The 17502-nt window shown below is 41.7% G+C and overlaps 2 long non-coding RNA genes across 3 annotated transcripts; one reads left to right on the top strand and one right to left on the bottom strand.

Moving 5' to 3' along the window:
* Positions 1–3801: 3801 nt before the first annotated feature.
* Positions 3802–13964, bottom strand: LOC140530339 (uncharacterized). 2 transcript variants are annotated; one of them, XR_011975907.1, is made up of 3 exons: positions 13325–13964; positions 12236–12925; positions 3802–4391 (listed from the first exon to the last, which is right to left on the bottom strand). It is a non-coding gene; the product is annotated as an uncharacterized lncRNA (long non-coding RNA). The 2 variants fall into 2 exon arrangements; XR_011975906.1 differs by lacking the exon at positions 13325–13964 and having other exon boundaries at positions 12236–13314.
* On the top strand, positions 13712–17473 carry LOC140530340 (uncharacterized). Its single transcript, XR_011975908.1, has 3 exons — positions 13712–13796; positions 14997–15059; positions 16078–17473. It is a non-coding gene; the product is annotated as an uncharacterized lncRNA (long non-coding RNA).
* The last annotated feature ends 29 nt before the right edge of the window (positions 17474–17502 follow it).

Genomic DNA, 17502 nt, shown 5'->3' with positions numbered 1-17502 from the left:
ATCTAAATGAGACAGATGATTATTTTAAAAGATATAAATTGCCCAGACTAACAGAAAAGGAAGTTGAATACTTAAACAACCCTATCTCAGAAAAAGAAATTGAAGAAGACATCAATGAACTCCCTAGGAAAAAATCTCCAGGACCAGATGGATTCACAAGTGAATTCTATCAAACATTTAAAGAACAGTTAATTCCAATGCTATATAGACTATTTCAGAAAATTGAGGAAGGAGTCCTCCCAAATTCTTTTTGTGATACAAATATGGTTTTGATACCTAAACTAGGAAGAGCCAAAACAGAGAAAGAAAATTATAGACCAATTTCTCTAATGAATATAGATGCAAAAATTTTAAATAAGATTTTAGCAAAAAAAAAAAAATACAGCAACTTATCATAAGAATAATACATTATGATCAGGTAGGATTTATACCAGGCATGTAGGACTGGTTTAATATTAGGAAAACTATTAGCGTTATTGATCATATCAACAACAAAACTAACAGGAACCAAATGATTATCTCAATAAATGCAGAGAAAACTTTTGAAAAAATACAACACCCATTCCTATTGAAAACACTGGAGAGAACTGGAATAAAGGGAACTTTCCATAAAATTATAAGCAGTATCTACCTAAAACCTCTAGCAAGCATTATATGCAATGGGGATAAGCTAGATGCATTTCCAATAAGATCAGTAAGGTGAAACAAGAATGTCCATTATCACCACTATTATTCAATATGGTACCAGAAATGTTAGCTGTAGCAATAAGAGAAAAAAAAGAAATTGAAGGAATTAGATTAGGCAAAGAAGAAACTAAGTTATCACTCTTTGCAGATGACATGATGATATACTTAGAGAATCCCAGAGAATCAAGTAAAAAACTACTTGAAATAATAACAACTTTGGCAAAGTTGCAGGTTACAAAATAAACCCACACAAATCCTCTGCATTTCTGTATATTACTTCATGCAGTGGATAGAGCATCAGTACAGGAGTCAGGAGGACCTCAGTTCAAATCTCACCTCAGACACTGGCACTCACTAGCTGTGTGACCTTGGGCAAGTCACTTAACCCCAATTGCCTCATGCTGGGTCATCTCCAGTCATCCTTATGAATATTTGGTCACTGGATTCAGTTGCCTCTGGAGGAGAAGTGAGGCTGGTGACCTGCACAGCCCTCCCTCATTCAAAGCAAAGTCAAGTGCAAGTCATGCCATCATTTCTCTGATGGCAAGGTCTTCTTTGGCAATGAAGGATGAACACAGCAAAGCCCAACAGCAAGAGATAGAAAGAGAAATCCCTTTTAAAGCTATTGTAGACACTATAAAATATTTGGGAGTCTACCTGCTAAAACAAACCCAGAGATTATATGAACACAATTACAAAACACTTTTCAAACAAAACACTTTTCAAATAAAGTCAGATCTAAGTAAGTGGAAAAACATCAGTTGCTCATGGGTGGGCTGAGTCAACATAATAAAAATGACAATTATACTTAAATTAATTTACTTATTCAGTGCCATACCAATTTAACTATCAGATAATTATTTTCTAGAGCTGGAAAAAATAATAGCAAAATTCATCTGGAAGAACAAAAGGTCCAGAATATCAAGGGAACTAATGAAAAGAAATGCTAGGGAAGGTGGCCTAGCCCTACCAGATCTCAAATTGTATTATAAAGCAGCAATTATCAAAACCACTTGGTACTGTCTAAGAAACAAAAGGGTAGACCAGTGGAATATGTTAGGTACCCAAGACACAGTAGTCAATAAATGTAGCAATCTAATGTTTGATAAACCCAAGGACCCCAGCTTCTGGGATAAGAACTCACTGTTCAACAGAAATTTCTGGGAAAACTGGATAATAGTGTGATGGAAACTAGGCATAGACCAATGCCTGATACCGTACACAAGAATAAAATCCAAATGGATACATGATCTAGGTGTAAAGATTGATGCTATAAACAAATTAGTGGAGGAAGGAATAGAATATCAGATTTATTAAGAAAGGAAGAATTTTTGACTAAACAAGAGATAGAAAACATCATGAATGGCAAAATGGATAATTTTGATTACATTAAACTGAAAAGTTTTTGCACAAACAAACTCAATACAACCAAGATTAAGAGGGAAGGAGAAAACTGGAAAAGAATTTTTGCAACTAGTGTTTGTGATAAAGGCCTCATTTCTAAAATATGTAGAGAACTGAGTCAAATGTACAAGAATACAAGTCATTCTCCAACTGATAAATGGTCAAAGGTATAAACAGGCAGTTTTCAGAGGAAGAAATCAAAGCTATCTGTAGTCATATGAAAAAATGCTCTAAATCACTATTGATTAGAGAGATGCAAATCAAAAGAACTCTGAGATACCACATCACACCTATCAGACTGGCTAACATGACAAAACAGGATGATGATAAATGTTGGAGAAGATGTGGAAGAGTTGGAACACTAATTCATTGTTGGTGGAGCTGTGAGCTGATTCAACCATTCTGGAGAGCAATTTGGAACTATGCCCAAAGGGCTACAAACATGTGCATACCCTTTGACCCAGCAATATCACTTCCAGGACTATATCCCCAAGAGATCATAAAAATGGGAAAGTGTCGCGCATGTACAAAAATATTTATAGCAGCACTCTTTGTGGTGGCCAAAAACTGGAAATCAAGGGGATGCCCATCAATTGGGGAATGACTGAATAAATTGTGGTATATGAATGTAATGGAATACTATTCTGCTATAAGAAATGACAAACAGAAAGACTTCAGAGAGGCCTGAAAATACTTATATAAACTGATGCTGAGTGAAAGGAGCAGAACCAGGAGAACTCTGTACACAGCAAAAACCACAATGTGCGGGGATTTTTTCTGGTAGACTTAGAACTTCACTGCAATGCAAGGACTTAAAAAGTTCCCAATGGTCTCTTAAGGCAAAATGCCTTTCACATCCACAGAAAGAACTATGGAATTTGATCGCAGAATGTAGCAGATCATTTTCTTTTGTGTTATGTTTTGGTTTGTTTTATGATCTCTCCCATTCATTTTAATCCTTCTATGCAACATGACTAAGGTGAAAATGTATTTAATAGGAATGTATGTGTAGACCCTATATAAAATTGTATGCCTTCTCAGGGAGGGAGAGGGGAGGGAGGGGAAAAGGAGGTGTGAAGGAGGGGGAGGGAGGGGGAAAAAATCCAAGTTATATGGAAGTGATTGTAGAACACTGAAAACAAATAAAATTTAAAAAACAAACAACAAAAAAAAAGAAATTTCCTTAACCTTCTAAACCTACTAATGCCTCAACCTCCTTCAATCCTGTTGTCTGCTCCTTCACACCATTTTAGCCAAACCTGGAGAGGGTCACCATGACCCAGGTGTGTTCCACTCCCATAATCAGAGATTCTGACATTCCCTTTTCTTACCCAAGCCCCTGCCTCTGCCTCCTCCTTCCTAGAACTGTCCCTTGAGTGCTTTCATTGGCCCTGCTCTGACTTCACTCCCTTTTCTACTCAGTCCCAATCCAATAGTTTCCCATTTCAATTCTATGCTGTTCTTGGCTCCTGAATCTACTGCCCCCTTTAGTATCTCCTCTCATCTCTTGACAAACCTTAGCCCTGGATAACTGCCTTCATATGCTTCCTCCATGCCCTTGAAAGAAGCCGGGGAAGCTGGAGGCAGAGATAAAGAGGGGGAGAGCTCTAGTCATGCAGTACAGCCACTGAAAATACAGCTGGAGGTGGAGTGTCTTGTGTGAGGAAGAGCAGGTGAAATGGACGGACCCGAGACAAGCACAGGCAAGAGTTAATTGAGAATTTGGGAGCATCTTTATTAGCCAGCGGCTGTCCACAAAAGTGGCAGCCCTGAACAAAGGTGTGTGTGCCTTTTAAGCATCTTAGCACCTCCTGGTACAGTCTTGTGGTTCCAATAGCACACATTTTTCACAGAACAGTTTTGACAGGGGTTCCTAGGTGCTGCTAGGCAAAGGGGCACAACAGAGAGGGGGGCCCAGGCAGCTGCTAGGCAAAGGGGTAAAACAGAAAGTATAGCCACTAACAGAAAGTGGCTACTAGGCCCAACCCTGCCTAGAAACTCAACAGACATTTCTCAACCCAGGGCTCTGGGGGGGAGGGGAAATAATGTCCACTTCACTCCCCCCTTTTCATGTAACTAATTTAAACGAGGGCCTCATCAGAGTCCAAAGGGGTACAACTGGCTTGATGTGTGAACGATGTATCCACACCTTGCTTCCTGCGACCTTAACCACTGATGAATTTGACAGGATCACTTAAAAAGGCCCGGTCCATCGAGGTTCAAGGGAGGATCCCCGGGGTAGTTGTTGCTTGATATAAAGATCTGAGAGCACTCTGGACCTCGCGCAGAGCCTGTAAGGACTTAAGGAGGGCAACGTTAGAAAAGTCGGGAAGCCAACACCCAGAATTAACAACTCAAGGAACAACCCGGAGGGCTACTCCGAACATGATTTCAAAGGGGGGGCTAGAGAGAGAGCCGTGGGATTGGGGGGGGTACACCTAGCCTGAAGCAGGGCAAAAGGAAGGAGACTCACCCAGGTCTTGCCAGTTTAAGCTTAGCAATATGCTCCTTCAGGTTCCTATTCATCCTTTCTACCTGGCCTGAACTTTGGGGCCCAAGTACACATACTCAAACACCCCACCTTGTCCCCCTTTAAGCAGATGGGACCTAACATATTTTGGGATAAGGGATGAAGGTCTCAGCTTCTGAAACTGCTTCCTGCTGAGACTGGACGTAGAGCTGACCCTGCTTCACAGGGTCCCAACCTTGGAGGGGTTGGGTCTTTAACCAGTATGAGGAATTTGATGATTCAGAGGGTGATAAGTGACATTACAATTCTTGAGAAAGGGATGTCCCTCCATCAGGTCAGGGAACCTGGTGGAGGGAGGCAACTTACAGACCCTAATGCACTTAATTGCTCATGTGGCTTTAGAAAAGAGGGGAGGGGGAGAAGCAAGACAACAGTACAACAAACAATGAGGAGATTTGAGTGACTTCCAGGTTTCAGCTACAGCCCACAGCGCTTTCACAAAGAAAGCTGGTAGCTGGTAAGGGGGGGGAAACCAGCCAACGGTCCACAAGCCCTGGATACCTGAAACTCAGGTATCTAGGAGAAAGGCCTTATGGAAAATTAAATACAATCCACACATTCTTCCCCCTATACATTCTTCCCTTCATTTATCCCCTTTATTTACAAGGGGACTATCCCATGTTATAAGTACAGATACAGAGATTTAAGATACAAAGGTAGATCAATGAATTATCCATTCAGAGGTTCCATCTCATCTAGGAAGGGACATCATCTGATGCAGTTTTCTGATCTAGATGCTCCTTCAGTCCATCTTCAGCACAGCATCTCTGCACATTCTTTATCTTCTGGTAGAAATCTGGATGTCCACTCTCCTATAATACTGACCTTAATACCATTTCAGATGACCATTCTTAAGCTTTGCACCTTTATCACTCTACAAAATCAAAACTGGGACTTTGGCCAATTGTCATATTTAAGAAATCCACATTAGAACCCAGTATTTACATCTTACACTCAGATCTAAAGTCCTAAACCTGATAGCTTAATTTTAGACTTAACCTCAGATGTTCCCCTACCAACAATCTGTTATTTCATAAATCTGATATTAAACTTACAAAACCTTTGACTATAGGAAATTGCCACTAAGAGTAGGGACATTGCAGGGAAACAATATCTCCCTAACTTCATGTCAGTTCCAGGCAGGAGCAGATTGTCAGCTGGCATTCAGCCAGGCTTAAAATCCACCACGTGTCAGTGGGGAAATTGAGTCAGGAGAATCCTACCTCAGCCCAGGCTGAACAGCCGTTCTCCCAACTTTACCGTGAGATCACTTCTTGCACTTCATACCAGCATCTCACAGGCTTACTGACATCATGGATCAGAGGCTCAGACCACCTTTCTTGCTATCCACACCTGGAGTTAGACTCAGAAGAACAGTCGGTTAATAGTCCCATAAAATCTTAGAATAGCAAGTTCCAATAATCAGGTTTCAGATATGACTATAATTTTACATTGGCTAAGGAACATCCTTGACTCTGTTTGAATTCAGGCAGGGGTGAAATTTTCCAATCATGCAGTATCTGGTATTATAGCCAGACTCAGGAACAGTCAGGTGGGAAACATTCCTTTACAAAAGGACACAGTGGGGAAACTGACCAGGAGGATCCCATCCTAGAGGGAGTCTAGGTGTTTCCTCTCCAGATACAAATTTCACCTGATAACAGTACAGGATGCAGGATCACGGTCCCTCTGAGTAACTTGTGGCATATCCTTTCAGATACTGATTTAATGCAGACAACTATACCAAAAATTCAAACAAACAAAAATATTTATGGTCCCAAATGCTTTTACCTTAAACAGCAAATTTCACTAATCCCAACTTAAAGCCCAATACAGGTATTTGTATTCCTATGGAGTTGAAATAAGCAATGAAGATTAACAGGACTCATATACATAAGAGATTTCATTTCAGAGCCTTCCTTCTCAAATTTAAAACTTGTCCTGATATAAAAGCCAATAGTTAAAAATCCCTTCTATATAAGCCAAACAATTTTCTTAGGACTGATGACCTTGTCCACATGAAAGGAGCCTTGGCAGTTTTACAAAATAAAAGGAATTGGCATGGATCCCATGCCTGCCAACCCCAAACATATAGGAAGACTGTTCTGAATGGGCAGAACCAGTCTAAATAAATTATTACTCCATTCATTTCTTTCCACACATAGTAATCAATTAACAATTTTAGGTTTAGCATTAAAACAACAGCTTTTTAGCTGTAACCTTTTTTAACAGGCAAAGGTGAAAATACCTGGTTTTCTAAATAACATAACTTTTCCAACATCTTTTAGTTTCAGCAAAATTCAGATTACAAATTGCTTTCTCTAACACCATTTCTGGATTATAGAGTAAAATAAAAATCTTGATGGTTCTGACTTTTACTCAAGAAAATTTCACATCTGTGTCCACTCCTTAAGAATGTTTTTAAAAGAAAAAGTTGTGAAACTGCAAGTGGAAGTGCGGGAGACTCTGGAACAAAGTCCAGTGGCGCCTAGTCTCCTCCTTTTCACTCGGGAGCTTCACAGCCCCATCTGTGAGGTGTCTTTGCTTTTTTTTTGCTTTTTTTTTTTTTTTTTTTGCTTTCTTCCCCGTGTGTGGGGAGGCTTTAGAGAGACCTTAGGGTTAGGGCGGGGAATCAAATCTATCCAGATGCTGATATATGGGATCTGATCTGGATGGCCCGGATCCCCATTCACTATTCTCCACACCCTTCCTGCAATGGATTTATCAAAAGTCCCATCGGGTGGCCAATCCACCCCGAAGGTGGGCCACTCTTGTTGACAGAGTAAAGTTAATTTCTCCTTGGAGACTGTGTACCCATAACCAGCTGCAGCTTGTTGGAGTTGTTTAAAACACTTTATCATGAACTGCAACGGGGTCTCGGGACCTGATTGTTTTTGGCCCATGAGACCGGGAAAGGAGAGTAAGATACAAAGTCCGATTAAACTGGGGGTCAAACAAAACCACAAAACAAGAGACTGACAAAATGCACGGACACAGTTAGACAGTCCGGACTCAAACAAAAACACAAAACAGGAGACAGTCAAAATGCAGAATGCAGACTCAGTTAAACGGTCCGGACTCTCCAAATGCAGAATGCAGACTCAGTCAAGCGGTCCGGACTCTCAGAAACCCAAAAATACAGGAGAGCCAGACTGATACAGAGTGCAGAGTCAGTCAAGCAGTCATGACTCTCAGAAACCCAAAACACAGGAGAGTCTACACAGGACCTCATGTGGTGTCCCATGGAGGCCAGTAAGGGCTGCGTCCAGCCTTACCACTTACTCCACAGGAGTACTCACCTACACAGACAGGGTGCTCAAAATGGCCAGATCAGAGGAATTTTGCTAGCGGGAGCCTGGTTCGCATGGCTGTGCTTTGAGATCGGGGCCAGGGAACATCAATCCCGGTGGCCATCCCCTGAAGTCAAAGCACAATCCGGCCATCCAGGGCAGACGGTTTGCCTGTGCACCCAGAGCCAGAGGCTGTCTCAGTGGAACAGATCGAGAAAAAGCATGGGCAGGTTGCCCGTGCACACAGAGCCAAAGGCTGTCTTGGTTGAAGAAAAATCACAGGCACGTGCCTGTGCACACAGAGCCAAAGACTATCTCACTGGGGCCTCCAAGTGAAATGGACAGACTGAGACAGGCACAGGCAAGAGTCAATTGAGAATTTGGGAGTGTCTTTATCAGCTGGTATCTGTCCTCCAAAGAGGCAGCCCTGAACAAAGGTGTGTGTGCCTTTCAAGCATCTTAGCACCTCCTGGTACAGCCTTGTGGTTCCAATAGCACACATTTTTCACAGAACAGTTTTGACAGGGGTTCCTAAGTACTGCTAGGCCAGGGGGCACAACAGAGAGGGGGGCCCAGGCAGCTGCTAGGCAAAGGGGTACAACAGAGAGGAGGGCCCAGGCAGCTGCTAGGCAAAGGAGTACAACAGAGAGGGGGGCCCAGGCAGCTGCTAGGCAAAGGGGTACAACAGAAAGTGTAGCCACTAACAGCAAGTGGCTACTAGGCTCAACCCTGCCTAGAAACTCAACAGACATTTCTCAACCCAGGGGCTCTGGGGGGGAGGGGAAATAATGTCCACTTCACTCTGAACCCACAGCCCGTAAAATATCTGTAAAGAAGAACTCCCAACAAATTCTGGAGCAGCAGAAGCCACAGAACAACAGAGCACACGAGATTTCTGTTCCAGAGAGACCTGAAAACCTGATGCGAAAGATCCATCGCACACTGGACCCAGAGCAAAGCCCAGCCCTGCCTTGGCCTCATGGCACCAAGAGGAGCAGATCCGAGCAGGCTTCAGGGACAGAATCTCCAGCAGCCCCCAGGTCCCTCCACCCACAGGTGACAAAGATCAGTGAGAGAGTCTTTTTGGGTGGCCGAGAGGGGAGCGGGGTGTCCCCATGGCTTGGGCCCCCTCAGGAGGCAGCAACGGGGGCAGCAACAGACAGGGGTTCCCCAAGCAGGCAGGAGCTCAGATCCATTGTTGAAGGTCTCTGCATAAACCCCCTGAGGGAACTGAGTCCTGTGTGGTGGCCCTGCCCCCACCTGAGCACCTAAACTTAATCTCACACTGAATAGCAGCCCCGTCCACCAAAGCCCTGAGGCTGGGAAGCAGCATTTGAATTTCAGACCCCAAGCGCTGGCTGGGTGGATCCGGAGGCGTAGTGGGAGTGGAAAGAAGACTCAAGTCAAGTCACTGGCTGGGAAAATGCCCAGAAAAGGGGAAAAAAATAAGACTATAGAAGATTACTTTCTTGGTGAACAGATATTTCCTCCCTTCCTTTCTGATGAGAAACAACAATGTTTACCATCAGGGAAAGACACAGAAGTTAAGGCTTCTGTATCCCACACATCCAAAATAAATATACCATGGGCTCAGACCATGGAAGTGCTCAAAAAGGATTTCGAAAATCAAGTTAGAGAGGTGGAGGAAAAACTGGGAAGAGAAATGAGAGAGATGCAAGTAAACCATGAAAAACAAGTAAACACCCTGCTAAAGGAGACCCAAAAAAAAAATGCTGAAGAAAATAACACCTTGAAAAATAGGCTAACTCAATTGGCAAAAGAGGTTCAGAAAGCCAATGAGGAGAAGAATGCTTTCAAAAGCAGAATTAGCCAAATGGAAAAGGAGGTTCAAAAGCTCACTGAAGAAAATAGTTCTCTCAAAATTAGAATGGAACAGATGGAGGCTAACGACTTTAAGAGAAACCAAGAAATCACAAAAAAAAACCAAAAGAATGAAAAAATGAAAGATAATGTGAAATATCTCGTAGGAAAAACAACTGACCTGGAAAATAGATCCAGGAGAGACAATTTAAAAATTATGGGCCTACCTGAAAGCCATGATCAAAAAAAGAGCCTAGACATCATCTTTCATGAAATTATCAAGGAAAACTGCCCTGAGATTCTAGAACTAGAGGGCAAAATAAGTATTCAAGGAATCCAAAGATCACCGCCTGAAAGAGATCCAAAAAGAGAAACTCCTAGGAACATTGTGGCCAAATTCCAGAGTTCCCTGGTCAAGGAGAAAATATTGCAAGCAGCTAGAATGAAACAATTCAAGTATTGTGGAAATACAATCAGGATAACCCAAGATCTAGCAGCTTCTACATTAAGGGATCAAAGGGCGTGGAATCTGATATTCCAGAAGTCAAAGGAACTAGGACTAAAACCAAGAATCACCTACCCAGCAAAACTGGGTATAATACTTCAGGGGAAAAAATGGTTTTTCAATGAAATTGGGGACTTTTAAGCATTCTTGATGAAAAGACCAGAGCTGAAAAGAAAATTTGACTTTCAAACATAAGAATGAAGAGAAGCATGAAAAGGTAAACAGCAAAGAGAAGTCATAAGGGACTTACTAAAGTTGAACTGTTTATATTCCTACATGGAAAGACAATATTTGTAACTCTTGAAACTTTTCAGTATCTGGGTAGTGGGTGGGATTACATACATACATACACACACACACGCACACACACACACAGAGACAGAGAGCACAGAGTGAATTGAATAGGATGGGATCATATCTTAAAAAAATGAAATTAAGCGGTGAGAGAAAAATATATTGGGAGGAGAAAGGGAGAAATGGAATGGGGCAAATTATCTCTCATAAAAGAGGCAAGCAAAAGACTTTTTAGTGGAGGGAAAAAGAGGGGAGGTGAGAGAAAAACATGAAGTTTACTCTCATCACATTCCACTAAAAGAAGGAATAAAATGCACACTCATTTTGGTATGAAAACCTATCTTACAGTACAGGAAAGTGGGGGAAAAGGGGATAAGCAGGGTGGGGGGGATGATGGAAGAGAGGGCAATGGGAGGAGGGAGCAATTTGAAGTTAACACTCTTGGGGAGGGACAGGATCAAAAGAGAGAATAGAAGCAATGGGGGGCAGGATAGGATGGAGGGAAATATAGTTAGTCTTACACAACACAACTATTATGGAAGTCATTCGCAAAACTACACAGATTTGGCCTATATTGAATTGCTTGCCTTCCAAAGGGAATGGGTGGGGAGGGAGAGATGAAGAGAAGTTGGAACTCAAAGTATTAGGAACAACTGTCAAGTACTGTTCTTGCCACTAGGAAATAAGAAATACAGGTAAAGGGGTATAGAAAGTTATCTGGCCCTACAGGACAAAAGAGAAGATGGGGACAAGAGAAGGGAGGGATGACAGAAGAGAGGGCATATTCGTGATAGGGATAATTAGAATGCTCGGTGTTTTGGGGTGGGGGGAGGGGACAAATGGGGAGAAAATTTGGAACCCAAAATTTTGTGAAAATGAATGTTAAACGTTAAATAAATTAATAATTAAAAAAAAAAACTCCCTAATACCAACAAGGAAGCCTCCTGGGCCATCTCCAGTTTTCCTGATCTATATCTCATCACTGGACCCAAATGGCTCTGGAGGAGAGAGTGAGGTTGGTGACTTTGCACAGCCCTCTCTCAATTACATTCATTTCACTTGCATGTAATGTTGATGGGGTGCTTGGGTGCATGTGCTTGGACCCCAATTCTAAAATCACATTTTTCCCTAGCCTCAAAACACTCTCCCAGGCAGTTTATCCCCAGCCCAAGAACACAGCCTGCCTCAGCAACAACCATTATCTGCCTTCCTGATGCAGCAGCCAGCTGTACCTATAGAATTTATTATTCTGAACCAGCTGTGTACTGGCTTAATGGACTGTGTACTGGGTCATAATGACATTTCCTACTCACTGACCAGTCGTATGTATCCTAGACTTAGACATACATGTGCTCCCTTACATTTATCGTGTCTAACAAGACATTGATGAGAGCCGCCTAGTATTCCTTAATCAGCCTTGACAATTGGTAGACTTAGTGACATATCAGGCCTAAAACCACACCTCCATGTAGTCCCCCTTTGAGCTATTTCCCAATGAACTGGTAACATAGCTGAACAGTAGATACTAAAAGTGCATGTTCCTTTAAGAACTAACCACTCCCTAATTCTGCCCTGAATCACCTAGTCAGCAAATTTGACACATGTTTTACTATAGAATATCCTATATAAACTTTACCTGTACCACTCTAAGGTTGCAGGTTCCCTAAGAATTTTTGCCTGCTGAAAAAAGTAATAAATCTTTACCTTGACCTCAACAATGCTTGATTCGTGAATTTTTCTCCAGATGGCTAATGCAGGGAACTCCAGACTTAGCGTTCCTGTACTCATATCTCTCCAGTCTTCATCAATGTCATCATCTTCCTGATGTCATGATCCTCTTCAAGAATGAAGGACAAATAGTAAGCCAGTTGCTAAGTGTGGATGTAAGCAGGAGACTTTAGTATGTATTCACACAAATATCAGATCAGATAATTTTTCATGATATGAACAGTTTTCAAAAGGAGAAACGTAAACTATCATCATTCACATGAAAAATGACTAATAAAGACAAATACAAATTAAGCAATTCTGAGATCTTATCTCATATTCATCAAAATGACAAAATTTGTGAATAATGGAAATAACTCCTAGACTCTGCACTCCATTTTCCCTGTGCCTCACCACTTGCTCCAATCCAATCAGCAGAACCACTGACTTCACGCTTCACACCCAATTGTTGTACTTACCATCTTTGTGACTGCCCACATCTTACCTTCCTGGGCACTACTCCCACATATGTGTTGTCTTCTCCCATCAAAATGAGAGCTCCATGAGATCAGAGACTATCACTTGCTTTTGTATACCCAGCTCTTATCCTAGATCTTCACACATAATAAACAATTGACAAATGCTTTCCTTGAACTTGTTCCTTTATAGCCAATAGTGGAGGGGGCTCTGGGAGGACAAGAATGAAAGAATTCTTTGTGGTGAAACTAAAAATTGTTCCAACTCTTCTTGACAACTACTTGAAATGACACAAGAAAAAAGGTACTAACTTGTTCCTATTTGCTAACACATAGTCCCACTCTTTATCTCAAAGACAAAAGTAAAGATGGACTCCAGATATGCAACATGCTGTTCATGACAATTTTTTTAAAGATTAATTTTTAAACATTTGTCAAACTTCCAAATTACCTCCCTCCCTTCAAGCCCCTTCCCCCATTGATAAGACAAACAATGTGATGTAAATTACATATATGAAATTATATAAAACTTATTTCCATGTTAGTCATGATGCCTCCTCCCCCCCCCCAAAAAAAGGCAAACAAAGAAAAGCAAGTTTAGAAAGTATACTTTGATTTGCACTGAGAGTTCATCAGTTCTCATTCTAGCAGTGGAGAGCATGTTTCATCATGAGTCCTTTGGAATTGTCTTGGATCATTGTAGCTAAGATCATCGCTACAATGCTGCCATTACTGTGTGCAATGATCTGGTCCTGTTCGCTTCACTTCATTGATTCACATAAACCTTCTACAGTTTTTCTGACGTCATCTCCCTTGTCATTTCTTAGAGCACAAATTCAGTCATTCCCTAATGGATGAGTATCCACTCAATTTTCAATTCTTTGCCGTCACAAAAAGAGCTACTATAAATATCATTGTACAAATGGGTCCTCTTCCTTTCTTCCTTGATCTCTTTGGAATATAGACCTGAACAGGATCTATCAGGGCCGTTCACCCTGAGCCGACAGGTTTTATCTGACCAGCAGAGCCTGTCGACCCTGAAGGAGCTCGCCGTGAGTAACGATGAGGCGGGAGGCAAAGATGTAAGGCAACTCGTTTATTCAAACTAGCTCAGGCACTTGTATAGTATCACTTACGCCTTAGTTACGTAAGCAGCACAAGCAAGATTAAACTAGTTTAAGCAAGTTTTGCTACTGCTTCCCAGCCACGTTTCAGGAAGTATCTGGTGGTGAACAGGGGTGGAACCCTTCCTCCCAGCGCCATCTTGCTCATGCCTTGCCAATCTCCCCTCAGATTACCTGAGCCGTGATTGGTGTATGCCATCCAAGAGAGCTGAGGGTTGGCAACTCCCTTACATGGACTTAGTACTGATATTGTTGGGTGAAAGAGCATGACGTTTTAAAAAATGTGAACAAGTAACAATAAAGATCATTTTTTTTTTATTCTGGTGAGAGATTTGAAACCTATTTGTGGAATGATATATCACATAAATAATAAGAAATTGCCAAATCTCTCAGGCCTTCCTTCTTTCAAGGAAGGAAACAAATTGCTTCCAATTGTAGAAAGTCTCCTGCTTAGGTGCATACTTCTCAGCTTGCTTGTTCTTTGTCCTTCATTCTCAAAGAATCAGGCATGTTTAGAGACTGTTCCACAGGAATGGACAGGCTGGATCCCATGGCTTCTGGGCTCCCTCAGCAGCATCTAGAGCCTGGAGTCAGGCATGTTTAGAGGCTCTTTCTCAGGGATGGACAGGCTGGATCCCATGGCTTCTGGGCTCCCTCAGCAGCATCTAGAGCCTGGAGTCAGGCATGTTTAGAGGCTCTTTCTCAGGGATGGACAGGTTGGGTCCCATGGCTTCGGAGCACCTTTCAGCTCTGATATTCTGCAAATCTGGGAACACTTTGTAGTTGTTTAGATAAATATGATTTAGCATTAAAAGGTTTTTTGTTGTCTTCCTCAGTCTTGGACTTGAAATCAGAAAATGGGCTGCTTGAAGCACCTTTCTGAAGATGCCTGTGGCACTAAGTTATGCTCTCTAGGAGGAAGTTGGAATGCCCAGGATTCAGAAGTAGGAGCAAAAAGGCGTAGTTGTTGAAGCAGCCAGGAGAGGGCGCAGAGAGGCTGCTTATGGATGCTCAGACACTGAGGCTGTAAATCGGGGAAGGAGGTGTTGTCCCAGGTTTCTTAGCATCTTTGGGGTCTTGGATCCCTTTGGCAGTCAGGTGGAGCTTCTAGGACCTTTCTCAGAATCATGTTTCATTGCGTTTTTCTTCCAATTCCAGCTCAGGGACCCTTGTCACACCAGGAACCTGGGTCAAGGACACTTGGCCTCTTAACTCTCCAGGGTAAGTCTGAGATTCTTGCTTGTATTTTATTGATGTGCTAAGCTCATTCTAGTGCAGAATAGCAGCTTTAAATGTCAGCAAGCCCTTACCCCCATTACTAGGTGTTACATGTGGGAGGGCAATGATTATGCCTGATGAAATGTGAGATTTAATTCAATTCAGCCAACAGTTAGGGAATGACTTCTCTATAAAATAGCATAGTATCATGGAAAGAGAACTGGACCTAGTATTAGGACCACCAACTTTAAATCCCACCTCAGATGCTCACTGGCTCAGGGACCCTGGGAAGGTCGTTTAATGTCTCAGAGACTCCATTTCTCCATCTATAAAGTTATGCATAGAATACTTATACTCCCTAGCTCACAATGTTACTGTGAGGAATGTGCTTAGGGTTAGGGTTAGTAGGGCTTACAATGCTGTACAGACAACAGTAACAGTACACATTTGCATAGTGTTCTAAGGGTTTCAGAGTGCTTTACAAATATTATCTTAATTTATCCTCACAACTCTCCTGGTAGGTGCTCTTATTATCCCCATTTTATAGATGAAGAAACTGAGGCAGACAACAGCAAAGTGACTTGCCAGGGTCAGATGACTGAGGTTACATTTGATTTAGGTCTTCCTGACTCCAGGGTCAGGGGTCTGTCCATGGCACAGTTCCTAAATGTGAATTATTCCTGTTACTAGAGTTATACTTATTTTATAGACACTATCTCGCACACTTCAGTGGAGGCTTAATAGGCTGGCTCTAGGCTTCTGCTTGGAGATTCAAATAATGGAGTCAGTAGATTTGATTTTACAATGTGTCCGAAGGTAGTAAGAACATAATTCTATGGTATATGTGGTAACTTTGCCTCATGCTGCTTATAATGAGCAAAACAAACCCAAAAATTTGATAAGGAAATAATTTCAGTTGACATGCCAACTTCTATCATAGAGGACATGGAATTAGAGAAACTGGAGAAAATCAATTGAACCCTCCCTCCAAGTAAAAATTACCTATACTTTCATTTTTCAGGTGTTCAAAACCTATTGGCAACAACTTTAGTATGACAATTTTGGAAAATAGGCGTGAAGATCAAGAAAAGAAAGAGGTCAAAGGTTGAAAGGCTTCCCAGAAGATTCCTGCTGAGTCTATGAACACTTCCTTCAAGAAGAGAATGGTGAGGCCATCGGTGCAGTGAGCACCACACAAGGGTTTTACAGGAGATATTTACTGAATTTTTATAGAGAGGAAACAAGTAATTACTGAGAGTCATTTCTGAAGCAATTACAGGGTGGAGTCAGACCATCAACTTGTTGGATCAAAGATAAAGATCATCCCCAAATTAAAAAACAATAAAAATGAGTCGAAGGTCTAGATATGGTTGCTAGAATATTAGACCACTACAAGAACTTGGCACATCAGTTTACAAGGAAATGCATTCACTAATACACATTTGCGTTCTTTTATTTGTGCAAATAAGTACAAACAGATATCAGAATCACACTTTTTGTGCTCAGGAGTGGCCTCTACACTAAAAAATGATTGCGCGCCTCCCTCCAAAGACCTTTTGTTTAGCTGGGCTTGATCTGATATTTACCATATTAGAAATGAAAACATCTTAGTAGCATTATGAAAAGTTCAACCTCACGGATCCCACAGAGCTCTCAGGGTCCTCAGAGCATCCCATGAGAGTCATTGAGGTGAAGGATGAGGCATTCACATGGGCTGTTTCCATTTCTGATAGAAATTTAACTTTTATAAAGCAGTTGTTACTATATGGATCTTGAAAAAGCGTGGAAGCTATCTCAGCAACCAAATTCTTACTTCGACTTGCCAGACAGATACATGGCAGCCAAGGACAATGCCAGGCTCTAATAGAAGCTCATCAGTAACATCTTACTGCAGAGGGTGATGGAAAGAAAGAACACCAAATTTGGAACCAGGTTCATTGAGTTTTATCCTTACCTCTGGCACTTAGGCCAATATGACTTTGGGGAAGGCATTGGATCTCTCTGGGCCTCAGTTTCTTCATGTGTAAAATGAAGGGGTTGAACATTATGATATTCAAATGACCAAAAAAGTTTATTGATTGACTGAGTCAAGGTTTCTCATAACTCAACAGATATGATACTGTGATGCTAGCTGTTAATACAACAGTGAGAAGCAATGGAGAAAGAAATTATTTACAGAAACCTTCACATGAGAACCTAATTGAATAAGATTATCTCAAGAGAATTTGGAAGGACAGAAAATAGACAGAAATGGAAAATATCTGTTAAGATTTCCATGACACACTACTTTCTTCATCAACGACAGCAGAGCCATGACATTTGGATGCTAACCTTTCAGTCCATACTGTACCAAATGTGGAAATGGAAGGAGTCCTAAAGAAAACAGAGAAGAGGAGAATAAGATGGATGGTTCTGAAGTTAGGGGGAGTGAACTTGTTTCTTTACT

The sequence above is a fragment of the Notamacropus eugenii genome, chromosome 2 (genome assembly GCF_028372415.1).
Source record: "Notamacropus eugenii isolate mMacEug1 chromosome 2, mMacEug1.pri_v2, whole genome shotgun sequence".
Taxonomy (NCBI): domain Eukaryota; kingdom Metazoa; phylum Chordata; class Mammalia; order Diprotodontia; family Macropodidae; genus Notamacropus; species Notamacropus eugenii.
This window is presented reverse-complemented; position numbering and strand designations above follow the sequence as displayed.